We start from the raw sequence: 16,500 nt of genomic DNA, 5'->3' as shown, positions 1-16,500 counted from the left end.
ATAAAGGCACCAGCCAATCAGCTCCAATATGTAAATGAACATTTAGGAACAGATTGTCTGCTGCCTCTATTACCTTGCACATATCACTGGTTTTTCACTTCCTTATGCCTTCTACAGGTTAATACATCTGCCCCACAGTGTGTTACTTATGTTTTGCTGTATCTTAACATGAATCACGTTACTATATCTGTCTTTTAGGTGATGGAGGATATGGCTGTTTCTCTTGGCTTCTAACTCCATTGTCCCGACCTGATACCCCTGCTGAACACAATTACAATCATGCACATAAGTCCACGCGGAATATGATAGAAAGATGTTTTGGTGTGCTGAAATCTAGGTTTCTGTGTCTGGATAAGTCTGGTGGCCTTTTGTTGTATACTCCCTCCAAGGTGACTCAAATTGTGTTCTGCTGCTGCTTTCTTCATAACATGTGTTTGCAACAACATGTGCCACATGTTGCGGAGGAGGAGGAGGAGGAAGAAAGCAGCCAGCAAGCAGAGGAATTAGAGACATCTGGTGATACTTGGAGTACTGATGTAGGGAGGTAGGTTAGGCAAGAGATCATCAATCGCTATTTCTAAGGTAAGCTTGGTTTGCTTATTTCATTTGTTGTGTAATCATAAATAGATGTTTTGACTTTTTTTCAAAAAACCATTACTCAGAATGTGTCTGTCTCCTTAACACATACAAACATACCCTCGCTGTATGAAAAACAAATGTCGCATGTGTATTGTGTGTATTTTTATTCACAAAACAACAGATTATGAGTGGCATGCATTAAGTCTGGATAAGTGATCGTAAACTTGCCGTGCTAATTTCTTACAAGCCCACATCATCCATTTAGTATTTCACTTTATCATTGTGTGTAACGTCCTAATGCACAGGTTCACAAACTCGGCCCTCAGGACCACACACAGTGCATGTTTTTCACGTAACCCAGTAGAAGCACAGGTGTATGAATTACTCACAGATATATGTTAAAAGGTTCACAGGTGGAGCTAATTATGTCACTTGTGATTCTGTGAGGAGACCTGCAAAACATGCACTGTGTGGGTTCCTGAGGGCCGAGTTTGAGAACCTGTGTTCCCAAAAAACACTCCTCAACATATAATATGTTAGCCTTGAGGAATACATGTGTCCCTATGTGTGATGCACCATCATATTTAAGACACAAAAACTTACTGTAATCAGGAATAATTTATTTCCTAATGTTTGATACTGTAAACTTGATGATGTGTAAGTAAATACACAGTTTGCCACACACATACATTATTATTCACTTTTTTTGTTTTTTTGGTGTAAAAGTACATATTTGTTTGTTTCAGCATCATGTTAAAAACATTCTTACTAATTTTTAACACACAAACATGTCCCAACAATACTGACATTCATTTGGACAATGTTTTTCAAACAAAACAAAGCCAACATATTACAAGCTTTTTACACAACTCAATTGTGTTCTTCTTGTAATGTTGTATAGATAAGAAAGCTAAGATATGTATCAATAACATTGTAATTTGGATTGTCTGCAGGAAAAGAGAATGATTGGAATTTAGAAAGAGTAATGATTAGAAAAAAATCAAGTGGTCTGTTTACTTCCTGCTAACATGTATGTGTGGCTCCTTCAACATTTCCCTCCTCCAATACCCAAAAAAAATGGTAATGAATAAATGTGCGTACAAAATATATGTTTTTGTTTGTACCACTTTTAATTAATGATGTGTTATATTTTTTTTGAAAAAAAAACCACTTGCTAACTATTTTGAGTTACTTATCACAAATGTCTAACTTGTTTTTTTCAATTTTTTTTGGGTGGCTGCTTGTCCTGCCCTTTGCCTTTAGCACTGTCATGTTGTCGTGCTCTGGTGGATCGTCTTGGTGGTGATGAGACTGGCGTGATATTTGGAATAGTCGTACCAGTACTGCTGCTTGTTTGCTGTTGGTGCATGCATCTGAGTGTTTCATTCAGGTTAGTGAGGATGGCATTGAGTTCACGTGTAGCAGCATTTTGATTGTCTACTATTCGGAATAAACTTTCATTAATCTTTTGATTGTTTTGAAAAATGCTCATATAACTTTGATGTTGTCTGTGCTGTTCTTCCATTATGCGCTGTAAGTTGCCCATGACCTGTGTAATGTCTGTACGCATGAGTTCCATGGTATTGCCTATTCTGGTTGTTTGTTCATTTTGTCTACTCAGATTTCTTGATATTCTTCTGAGGTGAGATGGTAGGCTTGCAAACATTTGTGTCTGCTTACGCAGGCAATCTTCATTAGTGGCCTGCTGTCTAGCCCAAATAGTCCAAAACACCTGATCAGGGCCTTGTGTTCCTGGTGTTGTTGGGCTGTGTTGTGGTGGTGGTGGTGGTGTGCTTTGCTGTGGTGGTGTACTCACAGGTGCTGGGGGCCTCATTCCTTGCATTAATGGCTGCATTTCTAAGATGTTTGTCTCCTCCATGTCACTGTGTTGGTGTTGTTGCGGAGGGATGCTGTTCCCAGGACTCGAAGCTGAAATGTTAAACAAATCTCCGTTAGCTATCCATATGTTTGAGAAATGTAAACAAATCCCTACACATGGACCACATGTCATTCACTTCAACTATTCTGCCTAGCAACATCATCACTCATAGCTTAAATACATACATATGCCTGTTTGTGGCAAGTGTCTGTTTACTTAATTGTGAAAGCAAACACTTTAGTTTTATTGTAGCTCACACATACTCCACCGTAAAAAAACATTGTAACCCATAATGTGTTACCTTATAGCTTTGTTCAAACAAACATAGTAATGTTTTTATATGTATTTTGCAATGTTACCTCAAGCACACATGTGAAATATGGAAAAACAACCTTACTTTTTGCAAACAAACCAACATGCTTTTTTGTTGCAGCATCTTACACACAATGTCATACTGTATGGATCAAGTGGACATACATATCTTTACTGGATGTGGACAAGGCCATTTAGCTTGGATTCCATTTCAGCTTTTACTTACTGCGGTAAGTATTTTAGTTTTTGATGTGTTTTGACTTCATGCGGTTATGAATGATTTTGTTTATGTTCTGACATTTTACACATTTTTTTCAGTTTGATACTCACAATCAAGATGAGGGGAGTGTGGATGACGTCTTGGAGGTGTGTCCAAAATTTGGAGTGAGGGTACAGAACATACGGACGATAATCTTCGTGGCCGGGTAGCCTGCTGTGTTTGTGCCGGGACATACGACCTTGTTTTCTTTTCGGCCACAGGTTTTTTGTGGTGATGTCTTACAGAAGTGCCACTTCTGCTGCTCCATACTTCTTTTGATGGACCTTTTAATGAAAGTGCAATTTTGTTATGGCCATTCCTTTACAAGCATACCCTATACTACAATGGACACTTTACCTGCTTCCACAGCGTCATCATCATCAGATGTGATGGGAGTTACTGGCTGACGAGTAGTACTGCTTTTTTCAAACACTGTATAAAATAACATTTAACAAAAATTCATGCTATTGTGTATACATCCACCCATTATGCTTATACACATTTATTCTTTTTGAAATGCTTGGTTTTTATTTAAAACAAACATAAGGACCAGAAATAAAAAATAAAATAAAAATAAAAAAACATTGCCAAAAACACATATGCACTATGGCAACATCAACACAGGAAAACATGTACAGGACACTGACATAGGCCACAAGTTCAAGAAAAAAACCCAAAAAAAAACACAAAACTTCATTTTGTATTGAAAGGAAAAATATTACAGATGCAATATATAAATTGCTCTGTGATGTTGCACTCCAAAGACACATTACCACTATATGAGCAAAAACAAAATGCAGCAATTTAAAAAAAAAATTACACTGCAGTGTGGTGTCACGGTACAAATACAAGCAAAAGAAAAAAAATAGTTTTTAAAAATAAATAATTAACATTATCTAAAGATGACATTACACATGTAAGTGGTTTCCAAACCACTTTCCAGTACTCCAGCCTCTAACATGACAACCACTATTTTTAAAACATTGCACATCGATCACTTAAATATAAAACATAGTCACAATGTTTTTTTTTAAAAACGCACAAAAGGAAAACATTATTGCAGGACAATTCAGAGACACACCAAGTACAAACTACACATGCAAAATATCTGTCTGAAAAACACATGATATACAATAAAGTAAGATGTTATATTGGCTTTTGTATAAAACATTAACCAAAACAATGTATTTGCTGACACACACTTGAAGATGGGAGTAATATGCCACGTCACATGACACACATTTCAAAAAACAAACAAAAAAAACCTAGAATGTAATTGCAAATACACATGCTCACCATTCTTCCTGGGCCTATCTGAATCCCGGACATGGGTTGCAGAGACAACTTCTGGAGGGATTACACTCCGCATGGGCTCCTCATACTCCAGATAACTTGCAATATAGGGCTGGCCACCACCGGTTTTCCGAGCAGACTTGGCCTCCTTGGCCATTTTGGACTTGACACGTCGCTTTATGTCATAGTACCGTTTGCGGCACGTGTCCTCCGTCCGCTTGACCACCCCCTCACTATTGACAGCAGCAACAACTTTCGCCCACAACACCGTCTTCCTCCGTGTTGGCACCTTGGTGGACTCAGGGCCAAATAGCTGCCTCTGATACTTCATCAGCTCACGCACCAATGCCACATATTCAGCAAAACTAAACTTTACATTCCGCCCAGTCTTAGTAGTGGTGCGTGGCTGCGGAGCACTCTGACTGTCACTATCACTTGAGGCTGCTGCAGCAACCTCACCCACCTCCTCCACCTCACTAACCTCACTAACACTCACCTCCTCCACCTGACCAACCTCCTCCCCCTCACTCACACACTCCACCTCACCCACCTCTGAGTCACACATAATTGTGTGTCTAAACAGTTAACACAGAAAAAACAATAGACAAATAACACACTCCTCCACTACCACTACACAACACACACACACACACACACACACACACACACACACACACACACACACACACACACACTGACAAGGGACTATAAAGAAAAATAACTTGGACTAAAAATGAGACAGAACCACAAAATACAAGACAACAAGAATGACAAGACGACTTCCAAACACAATACCACACTCAGAAATCGCTACCAACACTCCTCAGCAAACCACAAATTCACCTACCTCCACAGCACAACCTCCCTCCTCCTCACCACTAACTTAACCCACGAGGTGCGGACGGTTTGGGGCGTATTTATATGGTTGCGCACAGACACTCCTACCATCTGAAACACAACCAATCACGGACGGGGATGAAAATCGAAACTGAAAGTGAAAATGCGGCCGCTGGAAAAAAAAAACCCTGCCGCGTTTAACTTAGGAAAAAAACCAACAAATACTACAAAAACACGTACGCAAACGACAATGACGGCCGTAAATGTGCCAAAAAAAAACGACTGGCATCGACATCGGAAAACACGACAACCATAAAGTCGACGGCTTCGTAACTTTGCGTATATGGATTCAAAAAGTTGCATGAAAATGCACCCGATACAAAACGAGTTTAAACACTACACAAACTGACTCAAACACGAATATTAGTAAATATTGCCCTATGTGTTAAAGTGTTACATAGGGGAGAGGTATTAATTAAAATACTAAAAAGTGTTATAGTAGTAAAACATTAACTCTTGCTAATGCCTTATCCTCTCACTAAAGTGCTGCCCTGGGGGTGGCTGGCCTTGCCGGCTTGGTGGGATTCCGCTCCTCGAACTCAAATTTAGTATTGGTGACCCACCAGAGACAAGGTCACATGGACGCTAGTTGGTAGGCTTGTATTTTTTGGCCAAGGTCCTCTATTTTGTTCTGTGTTAGATTGCTGAGTATAATACAATTATTCAGATTAGCAGTGCTTAGTACTGTAAAGTGTGCATCTGCATTATATTGTTTCTACGTAATAATGCAAGGTAGTTGGTATATACTTGTATAGTACTGGAAGAAAAACAGAGAGACTGTTTCTAACCTATAAATAATATACGCCTATTAAATGTATCATTTACAGACAACTCTTGCTTCCAAATTGTCTACTATTTTCTTATATTATCTCTTGGGTGAAATATGATACTACGTCCAATTGTATCAGATCAGGGCTACAAATATTCCAAACTAGTCAGGCACTTAGACTTTACTGCTTATTAGAAGGAGAACAGATTTATGTGCATAAACCATTCTTAGCACCATTCTCTCAAATCACTTGGTGAAGCAGCTGGACCATTACAAAGTAGGTATGTCTTCTTCATGCTGGATAAAGGTGTCTCAATCCGGTGTCTCAAAACAAGTAAATCTTGCGCTTGATTTTTAGTAACATGAAGTCGCACTGGGCTAGGCCTGGAATGTACAGCGGATGACCAAGCTCCTGGATGAGTTCATGGGCCAGAAAATCCACCACTTTCCTAGAGTTGTGGGCAGGTGCGTTGTCGTGATTGAGAAGGGTACCATAAGTGTGAGTACTTGAACGGCGCCTAAAAATGGCTTCCAATGCTTGCAGCAGGCACTGGGTGGCATACCAGTCCCCGGTGATGGTACGCTACTGCATGAGTGGTGTGGTAGCTACATGACCAGTCTGGGCCACAAAGACAGCCAGCATGTGCTTGGCCACACTGTGCTCAAGTCAGAGCGTCTGTTGCGGCGCACCTCCAACTGGGGGGGTCCACTGGTCCAATTGTTATGTCTCGGGGTCAAAACTGTAGATCCACAATTCAGTGACACTGATGATCTCCCAGACAAAGTCTGAGCAACCGCAATAAAACCTGGCCAGAATGTTGGGGCACCAAGTCAGCTGATGGGGCACCCAGCATGCAGATACCTTGCTCAAGCCAAGCGTTTCGTGCAGTATCAAGCGGATGGATCCCAATGAGATGCCCATCTCCTTCTCTAACTGGGCCACGGTCACCCTGGTGTCCACCTCAACTATGGCCTGCATGGCAGCAACCGCAGACACAGGTCTGCCACAACGCTCCTAATCTGCCAGGGACCATCTCCCTCACCAAACTTCTTCAAACCACTCCCACACAATTGTTTGGGACGGTGCTTCCTCTCCAAAAGAAGCTTGCAGTTTGACAAAATTCTCCTGCTGACGCAGACCATTCTTGTAGTCGTAGAAGATCATGGCTCTCCAGACGCCACCGAGTTTCATAACTAGTTTGTGAAGGAAGTGAACATGCTGACTTCTTCAGTGTGCAGTGCTGCTTATATATGGTTCTGTGCATTTGACATTTCACAATAACTTCAGCCAGAGATTACAAACAACCAGACAGATTGTGTCTGTTCTTCCTATGCATTATGTGTTACAGCACAACGTTTTTGTGCAATCTAGCCGTAGTTAAGTGTGTGCATTAAAGATAAAACAAATCCTAGCCCGTTTGAGCACTAATACACAGATTCTCCCTCTCAGAGTGGTAGGATGCCCCACCATAACAAAGGCATGTGCACAGTACTCACGGTCAGTACACTAGCAAACACAGGATTTGTAGAGGGGGGTTTCCAAATGCTTGATATCGGAGCACGTGTGGACAGCACATGAAGGGGGCATACTTAGAACTACATACAGTACAATGTATGTAATATTTTAGGCATGTATAGGGCCAGTGATGACTTCAAGCCATTTGGTGCATCGCATACCTCCCAACTGTCCCGACTTTCACGGGACAGTCCCGTTTTTTGGGGACTGTCCCGCTGTCCCACCCGCGGGCCGCAGTTTCCCGCGGTGGGGGGGAGCAGTTGGGAGTCTCTGTCTCTCGCTGCCCTGCTTAGCACAGCGTCTATTCACTGGAGGGAGAGGGGGCATGCCAGCGGCTCGCAGAGCGCTGGGCATGCCTCAGTGATGAAAACGGGGGGCGTGGCTCGCGATCGCGGGTCCTCCCGCGAAGCCACGCCCCCTTTTCATAGGCCATGTCCCCTTTTCGGGAGCACGGGGTGTCTGTCCTCACAAGACTAAGTTGGGAGGTATGGCATCGCCGTGTCTCTGAACAAGCCCTGCTGCCTGCTCCCACAGGAAGTGAGACCCTGAGTAAAGCCCTGACACAGCTTTATTGGCCTCTACAGGTGCAAGCACTAATTAGCCTGGCTGAATGCCTAAAGACCCAAAATGGGTCTAGTGGTTAGAGCCCACTCTCTCTCTCGATTCACAACCCCAGGAACCAGAAAATAGCAACCTATCTGGAAATAAGAATTGTCTGTAAATGATACATTAAATAGGAGGATATTATTTAAAGGTAAGAAAATATCTCCTTTTTTTTTTTCTTCCAATACACAACCTGTATATACCAATTACCTTGCATCATTTTAAACATGTATTTAATAATTTTGAATTCAAATAATTTACCAAAAAGTGTGCCTTCAAAAAGAGATTTTACTTTGGTCTCTTGCCCTTAGTGAGAGACTATTCTCTGCTAAGTCAGTTTATATAACCTCGGGGAGCACCACCAACTTACATTAATTAAATAAGGTATGATCTTCTTCACATATAGTATATTTAGTTTCTGCAGCGGGGATACACTGTGTACCACAGGGAATACATTGGGGTGTAGAGATGGCTCTTGATCCAGAAGCACCAACAGGCTAAAGCTTTAGACTGTCCCAGGATGCATTGCGGGGCCTCCTCTATAACCCCGCTTGCAGGCACTGTGAGCTCAGTTTTAGAGTTGGTGCCTGCATGAAACAGGTCACTTAACAGGGGGGGGGCTGCACTAGGCAGCCCTGAAAAAGCTTTTTAGAAGACAAAGGGCTGCAGCACTTCATATGTCACTGTGACATACAGTACTGTGCTGCGGCTCCATCACCTCTCCAGCGACGTTGCATACTTCCACTGGCTCTTTTCCCGCGTACTTGCGTCGGATGCGCTCCGGTTCCTAGGCACACCACCGCAGACGCTCTCGAGGTAAGAGGATCCCCCAGGCGGAACGCTGGCGTGGACACTGTGACAGAGCAGGGACCCCATTATATCCACCAGGGCATGGGAGCACAGGTCAGATAGTAAAATATCCTGTTTACTAAGGCTCCACAGTACCCGGTGGTGAGGACCAGCATAGGGAATAAGGCGCTTGACCTGTTGCCCCTCACCCAGCTCCGGGCGCCATCTACTGCTGGTGTTCCCACCCTGGAGCTGCCTCACACTCTCCCTCACTCCCTGACTGAGACTCTGGGCGCCATCTTCTCGCAGTAGCAGCGACTTGTCTCCGGGACACTATATATATATATATATATATATATATATTATACCTGTGACGCCGGCACTTCGGCCCGCCCCCATGGGCTCTCCTGCTCCGGTGCCCTCCACTATATTTACTAGTCCAGTGCAGTTTTATTGTCTGACTAAAATAATTATCTGCATTGTCACTGTGACTGTATGTGCCTGGATCTGCTGTGTGGATTTCAATTCAGTGTATCACAGCTAGACAGTATCTATCACTGCATTCTATACCCTAAAGGACTAGGTGCGTCAGGTTATCATATATAGTGCTTCACAGTATTTACAATTAAGTGTATTCTACTATGTACCCAGTAACATTATACGGCATTTATTCTCTGTTTGTGTACTGTGCATTCTGCACATAAATAGGTTACACTCTACGGTTACATTCACCATAATGTCTAGCACAAAGGTCGGGAAATCTGCAGACGCTCCTGCCTCATGCAGCGCATGTGCCAATGATTTGCCTGAGGGGGAAGTTTTGGATGATGGTCTGTGTAATATGTGCCATGCATCTCCCCGTCAGCCCGCAGCTCCTGCAGTCAATCAGGAACCACCTTGGGCGGCGTTCTCAACTATGCTCAATATGTTTGTGACATGACTTGCGCCCTCTATGGGACCTCCTGTGCCATTGCAGCCACGTATTGTCCCTATGGTAAATGCGGATGCTTTGTCTATCCAGTTGCAGCAATTAAATCAATCTTTGGTTAGACAGAAACCTACCCCATGTCACACTGGTGTCAAGGGGTCATCTAAGCGGGCCGCTTCCTCCTCACAATCCACTAATATCTCAGATGATTCGTCTGATGAGGATGGGGAATATACTGACCCGTCAGACACAGATAGAGCTGCTTCTGACGAGGAATCTACAACTCAGGTTGATGTCTCTGACCTAGTGGAGGCTATTAAGCTTATTCTACAAATCGATGATGTAGATCCCCCTACTGCATCTAAGAAACCTGAAAAGTTTAAACTTCAGAAGGTAGCTAAAGTAATCTTACTGCATTCTGACCATTTAGTAGACATACGTCAGGAACCCTGGTCTTCTCCAGGAAAGAAATTCTCCCTGTCTAAAAAGATGATAGCTCGTTATCCTCTCCCTGCTGAGTTGTGTAATAAGTGGGAAAATTCTCCCCCTGTGGATTCCCATGTCACCCGTCTTGTGGTGTCATCTACTCTGACGGTCACCTCACTGAAGGAACTGACAGATAAACGTGTGGAGGGATGCCTGAAGTCTGTTTACTCCCTTACAGGTGCTGTACATAGGCCCGCTATAGCAGGTTCCTGGGCCGCAAAAGGAATTGAAGCATGGGTTCAGGCAACAGAGGAAGAGCTGCCTCAAGATATATCTGACACTGCAAGACAATATCTGTCTCAAATTACCACCGCCTCCCACTACATTCAGGAGGCGTCCTCTGAGGCAGGTGTAATGGCGGCCAAGGCGCAGACTACGTCCATCCTGGGTTGTCGAATTCTGTGGTTGAGGTCATGGAAGGTGGACCTGGACTCCAAAAAGACCTTGGAGGTACTAAGGGAGACATCCTGTTTGGGGAAGATCTGAATAAGATTGTGACTGACTTAGCGGCTGCAGTCTTACTGCATTTCTCCCGAATACTAATCCTTCTGCACAGAAGGCAAAGAGTACCACTTTTCGTTACTTTTAAACTCAAGGGAAAGCAAAAGGTCAGGCATACCCGAGACAAGCTCGTGCTCCCAAAACCACTAAGCCCAAAGCAAAACAAATTCTGGGCCTCCTGTCAGCCTGCTTCCAAACAAGACAACTCTGCTGCATGACGGGGATCCCAGGGTGGGAGGCCGACTTCTGCAGTTCACCCAGGTCTGGTTAAAGACCACTTCAGAAGCATGGGTGCGAGAAGTCGTCTCTCGCGGGTACGAGTCTCTTTCAAGAGATGTCCCTCTCGCTAGTTCTGCACCACGGTTATTCCTTTGGATCCGTTGAAGGCACAAGCTCTACACCTGGTTGTGCGTTCTCTCCTGGATACAGGAGTGGTAGTGCCGGTACCCCTGTCCCAGAGAGGGAGAGGATACTACTCGACCCTGTTTCTAGTCCTGAAACCCAATGGGTCTTTCCGGCCTATACTCAACCTCAAATCACTAAACAAATTTGTGAGAGTGTCCAAGTTCCATATGGAAACACTGCGCTCGATTGTACTGGCCATGGAACCCGGAGATCAGGGCCGGCTCCAGGCATGTTCGACTAGAGCGGCCGCGCGGGGCGCCACTCTTATAGGGCATACAGAAGTGTTCATCCGTCCGCCCACCCGCCCGCGCCCACAGCAGTACTCCCCCTCCCGGCTCCCAGCACCGCAGTGACATGTAAGTGAAAATCTGGCACTGTGGGGTCATAGCTGCACTGTGAGGGCGTTTATGTTTCTGGCACTGTGGGGGCATATCTGCACTGTGGGGGCGTTTATGTTTCTGGCACTGTGGGGGCATATCTGCACTGTGGGGGCATTTATGTTTCTGGCACTGTGGGGGCATATCTGCACTGTGGGGGCATTTATGTTTCTGGCACTGTGGGGGCATATCTGCACTGTGGGGGCATTTATGTTTCTGGCACTGGGGGCATATCTGCATTGTGGGGGCATTTATGTTTTGTGGCACGGGGGGCATTTATGTATCTGGCACTGTAGGGGCATATCTGCACTGGGAGCATTTATGTATCTGGCACTGTGGGGGCATATCTGCACTGTGGGGGCATTTATGTTTCTGGCACTGGGGGCATTTATGTATCTGGCACTGTGGGGGCATATCTGCACTGTGGGGGCATTTATGTTTCTGGCACTGGGGGCATTTATGTTTCTGGCACTGTGGGGGCATTTATGTTTCTGGCACTGTGGGGGCATTTATGTTTCTGGCACTGGGGGCATTTATGTATCTGGCACTGTGGGGGCATATCTGCACTGTGGGGGCTTTTATGTTTTGTGGCACGGGGGGCATTTATGTATCTGGCACTGTGGGGGCATATCTGCACTGTTGGGGCATTTATATTTTGTGGCACTGGGGGCATTTATGTATCTGGCACTTATGTATCTGGCACTGTGGGGTCACTGATTTATCTGGCACTGTGGGGGCACTTATGTATTTGGCACTGTGGGGGCACTTATGTATCTGGCACTGTGGGGGCACTTATGTATCTGGCACTGTGGGGGCACTTATGTATCTGGCTTTGTGGGGGCATTTATGTATCTGGCACTGGGGGCATATCTGCACTGTGTGGCCATTTATGTATCTGGCACTGCTGGGGGGCATGTCACGTGTAGCTGGCACTGCTGGGGGGTATGTCACGTGTAGCTGGCACTGCTGGGGGGCATGTCACGTGTAGCTGGCACTGCTGGGGGGCATATCATGTAGTGTATCTACTAGGCGTCTGTGGCTAGGCAAAGTGTCTAACGTGCGCTGCCTGGCGCAAAGTGTCTAACGTGCGCTGCCTGGCGCAAAGTGTCTAACGTGCGCTGCCTGGCGCAAAGTGTCTAACGTGCGCTGCCTGGCGCAAAGTGTCTAACGTGCGCTGCCTGGCGCAAAGTGTCTAACGTGCGCTGCCTGGCGCAAAGTGTCTAACGTGCGCTGCCTGGCGCAAAGTGTCTAACGTGCGCTGCCTGGCGCAAAGTGTCTAACGTGCGCTGCCTGGCGCAAAGTGTCTAACGTGCTCTGCCTGGCGCAAAGTGTATAGGAGGTTCTACCTGGTGCAAAGTGTATAGGAGGTTCTACCTGGTGCAAAGTGTATAGGAGGTTCTACCTGGTGCAATGTGTATTAGCTGCACTACTATGTGGTGTAATGCGAATTGCCACTATTCTGTGGTCATGCACCTTCCCCACAAAGCAACGCCCCTAAATTTTTGCGGCGCGCCTTCGGCGCGCACTGTCCCTGCTTCTGCATGTGGGTGGAGGAGCACCAAGCATTACAGTATGTACATCATTTTGCTCTCCTTACTTAAAAATGTGCCCTCCTTGTGATCAGCACCCTGCCCTAAAACGTGAACACTATCATGTGTAGCTGGCACTGCTGGGGGGCCTATTGTGTGTAGCTGGCACTGCTGGGGGGCCTATTGTGTGTAGCTGGCACTGTTGTGGGGCATGTTATGTGTAGCTGACACTGCTGCGGGGCATGTCATGTGTAGCTGGCACTGCTGCGGGGCATGTCATGTGTAGCTGGCACTGCTGCGGGGCATGTCATGTGTAGCTGGCACTGCTGCGGGGCATGTCATGTGTAGCTGGCACTGCTGCGGGGCATGTCATGTGTAGCTGGCACTGCTGCGGGGCATGTCATGTGTAGCTGGCACTGCTGCGGGGCATGTCATGTGTAGCTGGCACTGCTGCGGGGCATGTCATGTGTAGCTGGCACTGCTGCGGGGCATGTCATGTGTAGCTGGCACTGCTGCGGGGCATGTTGTGTAGCTGGCACTGCTGCGGGGCATGTCATGTGTAGCTGGCACTGCTGCGGGGCATGTCATGTGTAGCTGGCACTGCTGCGGGGCATGTCATGTGTAGCTGGCACTGCTGCGGGGCATGTCATGTGTAGCTGGCACTGCTGCGGGGCATGTCATGTGTAGCTGGCACTGCTGCGGGGCATGTCATGTGTAGCTGGCACTGCTGCGGGGCATGTCATGTGTAGCTGGCACTGCTGCGGGGCATGTCATGTGTAGCTGGCACTGCTGCGGGGCATGTCATGTGTAGCTGGCACTGCTGCGGGGCATGTCATGTGTAGCTGGCACTGCTGCGGGGCATGTCATGTGTAGCTGGCACTGCTGCGGGGCATGTCATGTGTAGCTGGCACTGCTGCGGGGCATGTCATGTGTAGCTGGCACTGCTGCGGGGCATGTCATGTGTAGCTGGCACTGCTGCGGGGCATGTCATGTGTAGCTGGCACTGCTGCGGGGCATGTCATGTGTAGCTGGCACTGCTGCGGGGCATGTCATGTGTAGCTGGCACTGCTGCGGGGCATGTCATGTGTAGCTGGCACTGCTGCGGGGCATGTCATGTGTAGCTGGCACTGCTGCGGGGCATGTCATGTGTAGCTGGCACTGCTGCGGGGCATGTCATGTGTAGCTGGCACTGCTGCGGGGCATGTCATGTGTAGCTGGCACTGCTGCGGGGCATGTCATGTGTAGCTGGCACTGCTGCGGGGCATGTCATGTGTAGCTGGCACTGCTGCGGGGCATGTCATGTGTAGCTGGCACTGCTGCGGGGCATGTCATGTGTAGCTGGCACTGCTGCGGGGCATGTCATGTGTAGCTGGCACTGCTGCGGGGCATGTCATGTGTAGCTGGCACTGCTGCGGGGCATGTCATGTGTAGCTGGCACTGCTGCGGGGCATGTCATGTGTAGCTGGCACTGCTGCGGGGCATGTCATGTGTAGCTGGCACTGCTGCGGGGCATGTCATGTGTAGCTGGCACTGCTGCGGGGCATGTCATGTGTAGCTGGCACTGCTGCGGGGCATGTTATGTGTAGCTGGCACTGCTGCGGGGCATGTTATGTGTAGCTGGCACTGCTGCGGGGTTATGTCATGTGTTGCTGGCACTGCACATTATGTGTATCTGGCACTACACTGGAGACATTGTGTGTAAGGAACACTACTGTGCTGTTCTGCGTAAGGCTGCTAATTGTGTGCATAGAGGGGGTGTGAAAAAATATATTTATAGTTTGATAATATGAAGTTACGAGGCCACACCCACTTTCCCAGGGGTGCTTTTACATTTTCTCGCTCAGGGTGCTAGTAGGCCTGGAGCCAGCCCTGCCGGAGATTATATGGTATCCCTGGATATACAAGATGCTTATCTGCATATACCTATTGCCATATCACATCGGCAATATCTGCAGTTTGCTATTGGCAAACTTCACTATCTGTTCCAGGCTCTGCCATTTGGACTGGCCACGGCACCTCTGATCTTCACCAAGGTTATGGCCGTGATGACTGCTCATCTACGTCGTCCGGAAATCGGGATCCTGCCGTATCTGGACGACTTGCTGATCCTGGCGAGCTCCAAAGATATCCTCCTCATTCATCTGCAACTGATGGTACGTTTCCTACTAGCCCACGGGTGGCTCGTCAACTGGAAGAAGACCTCTCTGGTCCCTGCTCGGAGCATGGTGCACTGCTGGACACAAACAGCCAAAGACTGTTTCTGTCTCCAGAGAAAGTTCTGCAACTTCAGAACAGGATCAGATACTTCCTCTCTTGCCCAAGAGTGTCGATACACTCGGCGATGCAAGTACTAAGCCTCATGGTGTCGGCTTTTGACATGGTAGAGCAGAGGCGTATCTAGGGTAGGGCGAGTGGGGCACGTGCCCTGGGCGCCTTGGCAGGCCCAGGAAAGGGGGGCGCCGCCGGCGGCCAGGGCATCATGCCTCACTCGCCCCTGTCAACCCGAGATGTGAGGGGAGGAGAGCGCACCGTCTCTCACTCCCCTCACCGCCGCTGGAAGCCCTAGCAGCTTGCGGACCGGCTCCTGATTGGCTGCCGGTCCGCGAGCTCTGATTGGCTAGCGAACCGGCGCCGGACAGCCCCCGGAGACCTGGAGCGGTGAGGGGAAGGAGAGGCGCTGCGCTCTCCTCCCCTCACATACACAACAGGCGCCGGTGAGTGACCGGGGGGGGGGGGGGCACTGTGGGGCATGTAACTGGCACTGTGGGGCATGTAACTGGCACTGTGGGGCATGTAACTGGCACTGTGGGGCATGTAACTGGCACTGTGGGGCAATGTAACTGGCACTGTGGGGCAATGTATCTGGCACTGTGGGGTAATGTAACTGGCACAGTGGGGCATGTAACTGGCACTGAGTGGGGCCTGGCACTGTGGGGCAATGTATCTGGCACTGTGGGGCAATGTATCTGGCACTGTGGGGCAATGTATCTGGCACTGTGGGGCAATGTATCTGGCACCTTGGGGCAATGGCACTGTGGGGCAATGTATCTGGCAATGTAACTGGCACTGTGGGGCAATGTAATTGGCACTGTGGGGCAATGTAATTGGCACTGTGGGGCAATGTAATTGGCACTGTGGGGCAATGTAATTGGCACTGTGGGGCATATAACTGGCACTGAGTGGGGCAATGTATCTGGCACTGTGGGGCAATGTATCTGGCACTGTGGGGCAATGTAACTGGCACTGTGGGGCAATGTAACTGGCACTGTGGGGCATGTAACTGGCAGTGAGTGGGGCAATGTATCTGGCACTGTGGGCCATTTTCAGTGACCACACCCCTTCTGGAGCGTGGCCACACCCCTTCTGGAGTGTGACCAC

The 16,500-nt window shown here is 47.5% G+C and overlaps 1 protein-coding gene and 1 long non-coding RNA gene across 2 annotated transcripts in view; both read left to right on the top strand.

Moving 5' to 3' along the window:
* Window positions 1-16,500, top strand: part of SLC7A6 (solute carrier family 7 member 6) — a 118,993-nt gene that overhangs the window by 26,050 nt on the left and 76,443 nt on the right. The gene's annotated exons all lie outside the window — the stretch shown is intronic.
* On the top strand, window positions 179-6,001 carry LOC134969415 (uncharacterized). Its single transcript, XR_010189474.1, has 5 exons — window positions 179-582; window positions 1,533-1,659; window positions 1,843-1,969; window positions 2,892-3,000; window positions 3,089-6,001. It is a non-coding gene; the product is annotated as an uncharacterized LOC134969415 (long non-coding RNA).

Source organism: Pseudophryne corroboree, chromosome 11 (genome assembly GCF_028390025.1).
Source record: "Pseudophryne corroboree isolate aPseCor3 chromosome 11, aPseCor3.hap2, whole genome shotgun sequence".
NCBI classification, from domain to species: Eukaryota; Metazoa; Chordata; class Amphibia; order Anura; family Myobatrachidae; genus Pseudophryne; species Pseudophryne corroboree.
The sequence above is the reverse complement of the archived record's forward strand: the minus strand, read 5'-3'. Positions and strand labels throughout refer to the sequence as shown.